At 40.5% G+C, this 14192-nt stretch overlaps 1 protein-coding gene across 7 annotated transcripts in view; it reads left to right on the top strand.

Moving 5' to 3' along the window:
• Nucleotides 1–14192, top strand: part of RASGRP1 (RAS guanyl releasing protein 1) — a 439223-nt gene that overhangs the window by 369488 nt on the left and 55543 nt on the right. Inside the window, exon 2 of one of the 7 annotated variants that reach the window (XM_074365888.1) lies at nt 9966–10120. The exons of the other annotated variants lie outside the window; for them this stretch is intronic. The gene's annotated coding sequence lies outside the window, so the exon portion shown is untranslated. The remainder of the gene's footprint in view (nt 1–9965; nt 10121–14192) is intronic. 7 annotated transcript variants of the gene reach the window in all.

The raw sequence follows: 14192 nt of genomic DNA, 5'->3' as shown, positions 1-14192 counted from the left end.
TTTTCAGCCACTCTTTCCACCAACTTGAAAAAAAAGAGAGGGGAAAAAACTCTTTTGAATAGAAAGACTGACTAATTAGTTAATTTACTTTTTACTGCTTTCTCAACCTCACTTCTGTGCAGATGCTTTGAGGACTTTTGAATTGACTACAGCTGTGCTGTCCAGCGCGGCAGCCACTACTCATGTGCAGCTACTGACATATACGTTTCAGTTAATTAAAAGTAAATCAAATGTAAAATTTAGTTCCTAAGCCTCACCAGCCATCTCAAGTGCTCAGTAGCCACAGGGGTACCTGCTGCTAGACAGAGTGGATAGAAAATATTTCCTTCTTTGCAGAAAGTCGGTTGGAGAGTGCTGGACTGGGAAGATGGTTGACGTGGAGGGGAAAAGCAGTGTGGGATCTGCATTCTTCTAGCAACTCCAGCTAATAGTCTGAATACTCTCTCAGGCATCCTGGGCATTTGGCCATCTTGACTGATGGCTCTCCCTTTGGTAGTATTAACCGTTAATTACCACCCACACTGTCCTCAGAGGGAGGGCTTATTACAGTGCTTTTAAGGATGGGTGACCAGCACATACAAATTAAGGGTACTCTTGAAGGCCTCTAGCAAGCCTCCCGGTGTCACATACAAGCTTACAGAGCTGTGACTAGAAACTCAGAGCCTTGAGTCATAGTTCATTGCTTTAACCGTGAAAACAGCCCACTCCCACCTTCTGTTTTAATGAGAGGTCATGCTTTACATTCTCGCTGTATTATTGCTGGTTAATCCACTCTTTGGCTGAGCATAATGAGGCAAATCATCACAACCTGGTACATTTGTGTCAAATGTATGTGAATCACGCCATCTGTTTCAGAGGTAGGAAAGACCTATGAGATCATCTGGGCTTTTTATAATGTTTTCATTTTGTAAGAGGGCTGCCAGCTTCAGGGGCCAAACAGAAGGCTTCAGATGTCCAAGTTCTGCCCCCTTCTGAATGCACGGCAACTACTGACAGCATCAGAGACAGAACTGCAAGTGTGTCCCAGAAAAGGACCCTCACAGCAGCCCTCCTGCTCCCAGTGGGGTGTGGGAAGAAACTCAATGTCTTTGTCTTACCTGTCAGTGAGAAGGGAAACACAGCTTAGTTAGCATCTTATTTGTAGAGTGTTGTTTATTTTTTCTTGAAGGGCTGTATGTATTGACTTTCTTTTAAACTCAGAACAGCTCTGCAATAGGCAGATCAGGTGTTACTGTCTCCATGGGCAAACGAGAAAATAAATGGAGCCTCTGAGAATTGAAACAGCTGGCCTCGTGCCCCCCAGTCTAAAGAGTAAACCCGCTGCTCATGCTCCGTCCTCTGTCCCCAGAGCTTCTTGCAGTGTGAGCTGGCCCGTGCTTGGGTCCTTCTCCTAGGACAGGCTCCCTTCACGTGCCATACAGGATGGGTTTGCACCCCATGCCGACACTCTACATGCCTCGTCTCCTCCAGATTAGAAATTAAACTCCATTGTGTAAGAAACATTTATCACATCCCATCTATATGCATGGTGTCTGCCTGAAATTCTTTCTCCAAGTGTTAATTAATTAAAATTAGTCTGTGCTTTGTACTTCCCAAACTAGAAAAACCTCAAGACTAACAGGTCTCTTTCCTGCACCATGGTGCAGTTGGATGTATAGACCTTGACTTCTTAAGACTAAAACACTACATTGGTTTTTAAATTAGGGCCAAAGAAAGCAAAGACACACTTGTCAGGACCTTGGTTTCCTCTGTGGCACAGGGAGGCTTGGGTGTTCCTCAGCACTCTGCCACTTAGAGTCTGTGCACAAAGCCAAGTGCCCAGAGGCAGCAGGAGAATAAGACCAGAAGCCAGGAGCCATGACATTGAAGGACGCTCAGACATAACAACTGGCAACTCCAAGGAACAAAGCCGAGTGTAGGGTCAGGAAGCCTGGCCGTTGTGATGACAGGCCCTTCGTGGGGAAGACCACAGCTGTGCCAGTAGCCTCTGGGAGTCACAGTTACAAGGTTTCACATGTACAGGATGGTCCTGAGACTTACATGGCATCAGAGCAGCTCCCGGGCATGACCATCTGTAGCCCTCTGGAGTGAATTAGGATTCTGTCATTGGATGTTGTGTATTCCAAGGAGTCTTTTTGCTGCATCTTTGGCTGGCATGTCCACCCTCTCCTGGGTATGAGGTATAGAGACTGATAGGCCTGAGAAGGGAGGAGCTGGGAATTTCTCCAATTCCTTCTGTGCTCTGCTGTGTGGTGGTGTTTACAGCCCACCTCCATCTGTAATAGAGAACAGAAGCAGTCCTAGCAATGTTAATGTGTAAGGTCGACAGTGTTCAGGAAAGCTGAGCATTTTAATACAGTAACTCCTTCCAGAGAGATGAGATTTATAACTGAGAGAAAGACAAGACACCAAAAGACTGACAGTGGTTGACCACTTACTTACTGTGGGCTCAGTAGGGTGCTGGGCCTTTGCCTGAATTGGTCGCATTCATCTTCACAACAACCCTGTGAGGTGGATGCTATTTTGCTCTTTTAATTAACAGGGAATTGAAGCTCAGGGATGTTAAGTAACCTGTGGAAAGTGGCCCAGCTCATTAGCGGGAACACTGCTGAGATCTGACCTCTGGTCTCCAAGGCTCATATTCTTTCCCCTCTACCAGAGGTTCTCCAGCTTTAACATGAACAGGAATCATTGGTGGGGGTGGGGGTAGGGTGTTCAACATTCAGATTCCTGAGGGTCAACTCCAGAGATTTTCATTCAGCTGACAGTTGCTGTGGTTTTGACGGAGAGGACCCACGGAATGATTTTGAGAAACAGCATCCTACAGCACAGTTGCTTCTTGGACATCCCAGAGCATCGGAAGCCTGAACGGTCCAAATCCTCTGAAAAATGATAGAGCACATAGGTTTTCAACTATATGAACCAGACAGTCATGTGGTGAAGCCAGGGCATCTCTAAGGCAATTAGTCCAGATCGACTTAGAGAGACGCCTGCCCTGATCAGGTTTGCAACTCTGAGCCCACGTCTGTCATATTTCCCTGGATTTCTATCCCTTCTCAACTGTAAAAACTCCCCCCAAAACTTCCTGCCTGTCAGCCTTTTGGCCGTGGAAATGAACAGAAAGGGGGCATCTTTTATTACTGTAGTTTGGTTCCTTGCACTCAAAGGCAGTGTTCCTGGTCTGAATTTCCACCTTTAAGGCACACTCGGACCAGTTCACTGTGGTGCTGGAGGGCCTGGCTCCCTGCCATATGCCTGTCCCCCATGGGTCAGAGACCCTAAAGTGGTGACTTAGCTGGGGGACCTGGAGAGGTGCTTTCTCTGAGTACTCCAGGAGTGCGGCTTTTCCAACAGACTTTTTAAGGCCGTATGTCGACGTGAAGGTTGTTAAGTCCGTGTTGGAAATACATGAGGAAATCGTGTGAAAGCACACGTAGCCTACTGAAACAGCAGTGACTGAGTGGTGAGGCCTGGGGCAGATCATCTGACGTGCAGGCCCCGCCCGGCCCCGCCCCAAATTCTGATGGTGGGACCTGCCCGCTTCTGCCCGGAGCAGTAAGAGCTGCTGGACTTGCTGCCTTGGTCTGCGGGTAGTTTGGGCTACCACCTCGATTGGGTTGTCCTAGAGTTGTTGGGAGGAAAACAGCAGGGCATGAGCAGGAGCGAAAGCAGGGCCAGCTTTGCACGTCCTGTGCAGATGCACAAGGTACCACACTCAGCTTAATGCTGTCACAATCTTGAAAGTCTTAACCCTGCAAGAGCAGGTTGTTACATCGTCAGGAATTGAGCAGGCCAGTTGTTAAACACAGCCATCATTAAACATTGTTATATAAGCTTACAATACTATTGAAAATAGAAATAAGCCCTCAAAACTCATCATCGCCTAAACCACATTTTACTGTCTCCATCCTTGTGAGATTGTGTTCCTTGTGTCTGTGTGAATGCTGTGGAGGGTGAGCGTGGTGTGCTGTGACACCTGCGTCTCTCTCCAGCCCCGGGGTCAGTGCAGTCATTCCTGGAGCTTGACGTTGCCTGTGTTGGGAGTATTTATTTACACCGTGGAAATGGACAGACACGACTAATCAGGGGTCCTTCTTGAACCCCAGCCCTGGAGAGGTCCTGGTTAAACATTTCCCAGCACCTTCCCCCGGCTACAGGGGATGCTTACGTAGCAGAGGGCCCAGGTGGGAAGCTGAAAACTGGACGTTTCAGTTTGTGTTACCTATTAAGGAGAAAGTGATATTTGCCATTTTTTTGTTCCTTTCATTTAAGTATCTTATAAAACAACTCTCCATGTGTTCTTCAAAGAAAAGGAACAATATACCTTAGAGATAAGGAAGTCAAAATGTCAGTGAAGTTGAAAAATTTTCTTAAAGAAGTGACAGATCTGTGGTCACAGGAGGGGAAGGGGCCTAGGGGAGAGGGCAAAAGGGGTGAAGGGGGTCGTTCTATGGTGATGTAAAGTAGACTTTTGGGGGTGATCACTGTGTAGTGTATACAGATGGCAAATTGTAATGTCCACCTGAAACTTAAGTAACAGGAAAAAAAAAGGATGTGACAATGGAACTTAAAAACTAAAAGAGATTCTCTTTCTGAAGTTGAAGTTATCATTCTGTTTTTGTTTTCTTAATTTACTTCTAAAAATTCTCCCTGATTAAACTTTCCCTTATTTCTGACCAACCAAACCTCAGTTTTGTGACTTCCGTTCTTCATGTTTTACATACTGTCTCTATTTGTTTCTAATTCCATCTGTTTAGTCATTTGCCTTCATTTCCTGCTAAGTGGTAACAGGTACAATTGATACCTATAACCAAGCCTTCGTTGAGTGTGTTTCCATTAAGTTTGTTAACTGACTGTATTTCCAGTGTTGTGAACTGTCTGTTCATATCCTTTGCCTATTTGTCACTTGCTGCTTAGTGTTTCTATTATTAGAGATTTGCAAACACTTTTTATATTTAAAAGACTATTAACTCTTTGATTAGCATTTACCACATTTTTTTCTTCACTCTCATTTTCATTTTTATGTTGGTTTTGGGATTTTAATGAAGAGAAGGTTTACATTTTTATGTAGTTAAGTTTGATCATGTTTCCTTTTATCTTTTCCTTTATTAATTCTGAACATGAAAAAAAAAACCCTATTCCAAAGATTTGGTGACTGTTCCATGGTCACTTTAATTAAAGTTTTATTAGATCCGTTATATGATGTAATTCCATATTTCACTGTTGTGGATGATCAAAGTTTGTCAATAAGTTTTTGCTGGAAGGAAAAAAGACTTTAGTGTTTTTTGGTTTTGGGGGGGTTTTTGAGATCGTTGTTGGCTTAAAACCAGAGTACCTGGACTCTCACTTTGTAACTCAGAGCCTCAGTGTCCCCTCACTGTCATACTGCTGAAATGATTTCTGAGACTGAAAAAGTCTAGGATAAGGTGTAATGGGGTCTCTGTCATGATGTTGAATGTGAACTTGAATGTCCTTTAGGAATTTGTGTATTTTGAAAGAAAGTACTTTTGATCTATTTAAAGAGCCAATATCCTTAGGGTAGAGACTTAGGAAACCAACCAAATTTGAATCCATTTTTTCCTAAATTATTAACAGGCTGAATCTATATCGTTCTTACATAAATGTTCTTTTATTATGGTAAAATGTACATAACACAAGATTTACCACTTACATAGACTTTTTAAAAATTTCAGTGATAGTTAACTTTTATTTACTGTGAACAACAGTGTTTATAGTAATATATTACATATATATATTTTCATTTAATTCCCACTATTTTATAAGTTCTTTTATTTACAAAAATCTAACTAACTCAGCTCACATATTTCCTTTTTTTTCCAGTTTTTTTAGAAATAACTGACATACATCACTGTGTAAGTTTAAGGCGTGCAGCATGATGGCTTTACACGTATTATGAAATGACTCCTACGACAAGTTCAGCTAACATCCATCTTCTCATGTTCGTATTTACAAACATCTAACTGTGACTCAACTCTTATGTTTACTTTTTAAATTTTCATAACTGTAAACATTATTTATGTTCACTATAGAAAACAGAAAATACCGACTAGCAAAGAGGAGACAATTGCAGTCATCCATCCTACCACCAAAAACCACATCAGGCACTACGAGCATTGTTTGGTAGACCTTCCTAGATTCCCTTCTATGCATATTTACATGTACTACAATTGTAGTAACTTTTTAAATGGTAGATGCACTATAATGAACTCTTTGCTTTCCATAATTCACATTTTAAACAATTATGATCTTAAAGGCAATATTAGTATTTATACAGAGGTGTGCTAGCACACAGAGTTGCTGTTCCATCCTAAAATTGATTTAAAAAAATAATTCTGGCATAATCTCCACATATGAGACATAAAAGTGAAGGTTGCTTGGCAACTAAAATGATTCTAATGAGGAATTAAAGATATTACAAGATAGAGGAGTAGTTACTCATTTCTTTCCAATGCTAAATGCTAATTATGATAACCATGACTGATTATAGTTGTAATGAATGAAGGAAACCAAAAAAAAAAATGCTTCCATTAACTTCAAAGTCTAGAGGTGAGCTATTTTTAATGTATAGGGAAAGTCAGACAGGTTTTGTTCAAGAGAAGCTTTACTTTCAGAAACAATGGAAAAATCTTGTGTCTCTGTGACCTAAGAGAATCTTATAGCAACTGGGAAGGATACATAGTAGAAACACAAAGATGCTACAGTTTGGTACATCTGTGTTTCTTCTGTGGAGTAGAAGAGATGGTGGGCAGTGGTGTGGCTGTGTTGTCTACTTTGGCTTTTTTCCTGACTGATCGAGGGCCCTGGGGAGACTGCTGAGGTTCTTACCAAACTCCTCAAGCAGAAGATGCTGCCAAGATAGAGCTTGGATTGGAGGGACCCTAGGGATTAATTGAAACTGACAGATGGAGTAGGGACCGGAGGCACCATTCATGAGGGGAAGGGAAAGTCAAGTTTGCCAGTTTTACAGTGAAGGACAGAGTCGAATAACCAGAGTAGTAAGGCAGTCAGGGCTGAAATCATTTAGGGGTTTCTGGGTTGGAGGAGCAAAGGTTGCTCTGACTGGCCCCTTCACTTATCTTTCTGAACCACTGTCCCCCAGGACTTGTTTTTATAATCTTGTGAACAGCCCCATTTCAAGAGGTGCATCCAGGACATTTAAGAAGCCAAGAAAAGTCCCAACATAATGATTTATGAGTCTGTTTGGTTCGTATATAGTTATGGTCTACAGGGCATCCTTAAAGCTGATGAGCACTTAATCATTTTGGTTAATTTTGCATTCACTTATTTAATGCCAAATGCATAGGGAGTTCTCATGCTCCCTCCTCAGCTCATTAGCATCATGGGTTCCAGATTTACTCCATCCAGCCTGCCTTGGTGGGTTTGCCATTTACCTCTACTCCCAGGTAGTTCAGGCCACACGTTGCGTCAGTCACTCCAGCTTCTAATGCACCACTTCCCAGAAGATAGTTGTGGTTCCCTGACTCCCAGCTCTGTCTTCAGTCATTGCCAAGGCGGAGTTGAGCGCTGGGTGACTGGGGTTCACCTGACTGTTTGACACTGCTTCACATAAACCCTAAAGGAAGGGCTCCCCACGCTTTCTGTGCCTGTGGCTCCGGCACCCTTTCTGTCCTCAGTGGCTTATAGTCCTGTTCCCTGGCCAGCGGCCACTGACGTCTGCGTGAGAGGGACTTAGCATCAGTTAACTGAGAAAGTGCACCCTCAGAATTGCAAGAAAGATAGAGGAAGACCCTCTGGACTAAAAGCTACTTAAAGGATATTTCAACCAGTCATAACGTGTGAATCTTTTTCTAAAAATATACACATATTCATCATTATTATATAATTATTTGTATTTAGAAATGTGTGTGCTGACTGGATATCTGATGATGTGAAGGAATTACTATTGATTGCATGTTAGGCATGTTAATGATGCACTGGGGTTTTTTCTTTAGGCATTCTTACTTTATAAAATATATGCTGAAGTGATTATTGATGAAATACCATGTTTGGGATTTGCTTTAAAATAGTAAGGGAGGAGTGGGGAATAGATGGATCAGAACTGGCCATGTGCTGATCATTGTTGAAGCTGGATGAGTCCCTGGAGGTTCCTTACCTGCTTTTTGCCTACTGTGGTGTGTGCTTATAACTTTCCATAATGAGATCTTAAAAAGGAAAGTGTTCTCAAACTTAAGAAAAATAAATTATTAAAAATTACAGAAGATACAAAGGAATCTAGCCTGATTTTCTTGGATGGTGAAATAGAGTGCTGTGTTTGTCTTAAAGAGGGAAGAGGAGAGTAAAGAATGAAAATAGGGGGCTTTGTTACACACCACTGAAATAAACTTACTCATGTGCAGTACTTGACATCCCACGTCACATTCAGCCCATTCCCTGCTCAACGCTGAGATGTTAAATTCTTGGTATCCAGAAAGACAGAAAAATAAAACTGCAAACTTTAATCTTCAATCCTCCTATCAGAGGCAGGAGTTGGAGTTAAGTAAGTGAGAGAATGCAGTACTCTCCTCCCCACCCACTTCACACATGCACGCACGTGCACACAGTTTTGATCAGAGAAATGCCCTGGCCATGCTACATCTGAATCCCAATAAGGCAGTAAACAAATTACAGAGGAGTCCATGGGAGGCCACACAGCATCGTGGTCTTTGGAATCCTCTCCTGACTCTGCCATTTACCAAACGTTGGCCTTAGGCAAGTTATTTTACTGCAGTTTTCTCATCTAAAAAATGGATAATGATGGTGAAAACTTTCAAAGGTCATCTTAGTTTGGGTGAAATTTGAATGTTTGTCATAAGTTTGGGTTTTCTCAGAAGCTTACCCTGAGACAAGGATTTGAATACAAGTAATTTACTTTGAAAGATGATCTGAGTTAAAAACGGAGATGGCAGCTTATAAAAGGTGTGTTGTCAAGTGGGTCATTGCTCTGGAGTCAGGGTAGCGGACTTCAGAGCTGTCCTACCCCAGGCAAAGGAGCCTGGGGTATTTATACAGCAAGTTCCATCAGTCATTGGTTAAGGGCTGCTTCTACAGGGTATACGTCTCCAGTGTGTCTGGCCTGCTTTGCACACAGGTGGGGTTGGGAAGGGCCTCCAAAGGAAGCCCTCCGGCAGGTGGGCCGGGCATACACCACCAAGGGACAGCCTGAGGGTATATGGGCACTGATGGCTCCACTACAAAGTCAAAAAGTAAATGTTCGGTAAATGTTTAGATGGGCAAATATAGCTATATATAGATCCAGAGAGGCAGATTCAGAGCTGGTTAATAATTTTACTCAAAGTGTGTATATACAGGCATGGGTATGGATGGATGTCATTCTGTAGGTATGAATGCTTATGAGTGGCTATGGACATTTGCATCAGATTTAAACCCAATCTGTGTTTTTGTTAGACACATTGATGGAAATAATAAGCCCATCAGATGAAAATCAAAGTTCAGGAAGATCCATGAGGAGGGACAAAGAACTTTGACAGCACTTCAATAGGAATAAATGTCTTGCACTTAAGTTTAATAATATTGCTTCATATATATTCTGGATGGAGAAAAACTAGAATTGTCATTCTTATGAAAAATATCAAAGGATTTTATTTAGTAGACTGTAAATTCAGTATGAGCCAATAGTGCCAATGTGTCTTCTCAAAAAGTTAATATAATCTGAGGTTGCATTAACAGAAATACACTTTCCAGGTTAAGGGACTAATACCCTGGTTGTGTTGAGGTCTAGTCCTAGTGCTGGTGCGTGGTAACTTTGTGCCCTTAGCAAGTTTCTTAACATTTCTGAGACTCAGTTTCTATCAACATGGAAGTTAATACATATTCTTTGTATTGTTGTGAAGTAGATATCTTAGTAGAAAGAAAACATCTATGTAAAACATCAAAATACCATTATAGTAGGTACTTAAAAATACTAACAATCATTATTATTATAGACTTGAAAGTTGGTGTATTACTGCCACCACCCCAGATTAATAATGCAGATGGCCAAAAGCTCCAGAGTTGCATCATGGAGATACAAGATGGAGATACCTGGTTGGAATGGCTGTGTGAAAGAGTTACTGGATGTTGTCATACTAGACACAGGCAGGTATGAACCTAGTGGGTAATACTATAATTTTAAATTTTACATGAATATGAGCAATACGAATAGGTGTTCAGTAAATAAGATCCAAAAAATAATTCTCTAATTTTTCAGAATGTTAGGGCAATGACAGAAATCCAGCATGAACTATCTTATGGAAGTAATTGAAGGAATACAGGTATTTTATATAACTGAAGCAGGGAGAAATACGGGTTACCTATAGGCCTTGGGAGCAGCTGAAATTAGGGACTAGAGCACCATCAAGAGATTCCAGCTTGTATTTCTCTATCGCTGTCTCTCCTCTCTCTGACTTGCTTCTCTGTTTGTCAGCAAATCATTTTCTTGCACTGAAGATTTGTTTCCTCCCTGGATCAGGAATATAGCACAAACAGCTGCAAATCCTGTATCTATCCACTAGAGATTTAGTATTTTTTCTCAAGTGCAGTGAAAACATTGCCAGGGAAGAACTTTGATTGGTTCAGATTGGAGTAGGTGGCTACTGCTTGAAACAATCAACTATGGCCACAGGAGTGGAGTAATTTACGAATGCAGCATTTCTCTCTAGAACCACATGATTGAATTTAGGGAAGGAATTTTTCCCAAAGGAATGCTGATGTTCTAGGCATGTTAAAAAATACCTGTCTATTACACCATGATCTCACCTAGCACTAGAGTAGAGGGTGTTATTAAATTTAGCTTTTAGTCTCTGGGTTTTAAGATAGGGATGGAAGGCCAGAAAGGAATGATACAGAAATAAAAATCTATGAGGATATAAGATGGCACCACCTAAAAAGAAGACAAATAAGTGGTTTTTTCTCTCTTGTTAGTCTTAACAGTATTAAGCACATGTATATCTTGATAATGTTAAGCATAGAAGAGTTCATGTGAGTTATTTACCTCCAAGAGGACAAATACAGTGTAAATGGATTAAAATGAAATTTTTAGAGAAAAAGAACTGCAACTTCCCATTGATAAAGATATTAAACATCAAAATAGGAATTTCTAGTTCTAGCCATAATGGATTATTGGGTATTGGAATTGTTTGTCTGCTGTGAATAAATTTAAAACAAATATAACATGTGAAGCAACTATTTTTAGGTATTAGAAAAGAGGACAGACTTGTGATGGTGGATAAAATGGAAAGAGATGAGGTAACCTCAAAACTCATCTTGGCTTTCTCCTGGAGGCACTTTACAAATTGCTGTACAGGGGACTAGAACTCAATTGCCTGGCAGAGGAAACGGAATTTGTGTTCATGCTGTCTGGGATGGCTAGAATTTGTGGAGTAGGGTACTGGAATGAAGGAATCTCCTTTAGTCTTTGGCCAAATACTAACCTATGTACAAATATGGGGAGACTCCATGCCACCAAATAGTTGCTGGGGGTCTGTGAGTCAGAGGAAGTCTTATAGTCTGGGAAATACCGCAGTTCAGAACCAGGAAGAATGGAGAGAGACAACACCTGGGCATTCAGTCGGGACGTGAAAAAGACCACACCGTAGGAGTAGGAGTACTAAGTCTTAGAATAAGAGCTGCTCTTGAGCCACTCAAGCAAAGCCTAAATCCAAGCCTTGACAGGATTAGTTTAAGGGTCTGCTAAGTTAAATGCCTCTATAAAGGAACATGATCCGAATTCTCAACATTGTAGCCACAATGCCCAGGATGTAATATAAAATTACAAGACATTTTAAAAACCAGGAAAATATGACCCATAACCAGTAGGGAAAAAGGTATTAGTAGAAATGGACTCAGAGTTGACACAAATGTTGGAATTAGTAAATAGGGAGTTTAAAACAGCGATTAGAAATATACTGAAGGACTTAAAGTAAGGTGAACAGAACAGTAAACTCAACAAAGAAATGAAAACTATGAAGGGAACCAAATGGAAATTCTAGAAGTGGGAAATAAAATATACCAAAAGGAAAAATTCACTAGATGGGCTTAACACTACATTGGATGCTAAAAAGGAAAAGATCACTGAATTTGAAGGCAAGTCAGTATGTCAGAAAAAAGATTGGGGAGAAAAAACTGGAATTTCAGATGATGCAACTAGAGCTTATGTGGAAATGAAAGAACCTAGAATAGCCAAAACAATCTTGAAAAGAATGGATTTGGAAATTTTACACTACCTGATACGGAGATTTACTATAACCCTGCAACACTGAAGACCATAGACAAATACAGTTGACCCTTGAACAACATGGGTTTGAACTGCATGGATCCACTTACATGCAGATTTTTTCAGTAGTGTTTCATGGCTGGTTGAATCCACAGATGCAGAACCTCAAATACGGAGGAACTGTGTACAAGGAGGTCCAGCTATAAGTTACACATGGATTTTTGACAGCTCCGGAGGTCGGCGCCCCTAACTCCCAAGTTGTTCAAGGATCAGCTGTATATCAGTGGAACAGAATAATGAATTCAGGCATAAATCCACATATATGGGTAAATGATCTTCAACAAAGGCACCAAAGCAAGTCAGTGGAAAAGGAATATCCCTTCAACAAATGGTGATGGGGGGGGGTGGAGAGTATAGCTCAGTGGTAAAGTGTGTGCTTAGCATGCACGAGGTCCTGAGTTCAATCCCCACTACCTCAATTAAAAATATAAATAAATAAATAAACAAACCTAATTGCCTCCCCCCATTAACAATTTTTTAAAAATTTCTTACTGGCGATGGAACAATTTATCTATGAAAAGAAAAAAAGAACTGTGACCTGTATTTCACACCATGCACAAAAAAGGATTTGAAATGCATTAGAGACCCAAGCATAAAGTTAAAGCAGTAAGACTTCTAGACGGAAATACTGGGGAATATTTTTGCAAACTTAGGGTAGGTATTTTTTCTTAAATCTTTCTTTTATTGAAGTATATTTGATTTATAATATGAGTTTCAGGTGTACAAGGTAGCGATTGAACATTTTATAGATTATACTCCATTTTAAGTTATCATAAAATAATAGCTATATTTCCCTGCGCTGTACAAGATATCCTTGTCACTTGCTTACTTCATACATGGTAGTTTGTATCTCTTATCCCCTACCCACATCTTGCCCTTCCCTACTTCCCTCTCCACATTCACTGGTAACCACTAGCTTGTTTTCTGTATCTGTGAGTCTGTTTCTCTTATATTCATTCATTTGTTTTATTTTTTAGATTGTGGAATGTAAGTGATAACATAGAGTATTTGTCTTTCTTTGACTTATTTCACTAAGCATCTAGGTCCATCCACATTGTTGCAAATGGCAGAATTTCATTCTTTTTATGGCTGAGAAATATTCCATTGTGTGTGTTGTGTGTGTGTATACATACACACACATATATATGAATACACACATATATACATATACCACGTCTTCTTCTCTATCCATTCATCTGCTGATGGACAGTTAAGTTGCTTCCATATCGTGGCTATTGTAAGTATTGCTGCTGTGAACATTGGGGTGTGTGTATCCTTTTGAACTGATGTTTTCATTTTGTTCAGATACCCAGAAGTGGGATTGCTGGATCATATGATAGTTCTATTTTTAGTTTTTTGAGGACCCTCCATAATGTTTTCCATTGTGGCTGCACCAGTTTACATTCCCACCAACAGTGTACAAGGGTTTCCTTTTCCCTACATTCTTGCCAACGTTTATTGTTTGTAAGTGGTGCTGGGAAAACTGGACAGCTACATTAAAAGAATGAAATTAGAACATTTTTCTAATACCATATACATATTTAGGTCAAAGACCTAAATGTGAGACTGGAAATCCTAAAACTCATAGAAGAAAACATAGGCAGAACCCTCTTTGACATAAATTGTAGCAATATTTTTTTGCATCTGTCTCCTAAAGGAAAAGAAACAATAGCAAAAACAAACAAACGAGATCTAATTAAACTTAAAAGCTTTTGCACTGCAAAGCAAACCGTGGACAAAAAAAACAAAAAGAACCTTACTGATATATAAATGCAAATAAACACACAAAAAAACCTCAACATCATTAGGTACTAGAAAATATGAATTATAGTCACAGTGATACCCACCATATACCCATGGAAAAAGCTAAAAGCAGAAAACTGACAGCACCAACTGTTGA

This window comes from Camelus bactrianus, chromosome 6 (assembly GCF_048773025.1).
Source record: "Camelus bactrianus isolate YW-2024 breed Bactrian camel chromosome 6, ASM4877302v1, whole genome shotgun sequence".
Taxonomy (NCBI): Eukaryota; Metazoa; Chordata; class Mammalia; order Artiodactyla; family Camelidae; genus Camelus; species Camelus bactrianus.
The sequence above is the reverse complement of the archived record's forward strand: the minus strand, read 5'-3'. Positions and strand labels throughout refer to the sequence as shown.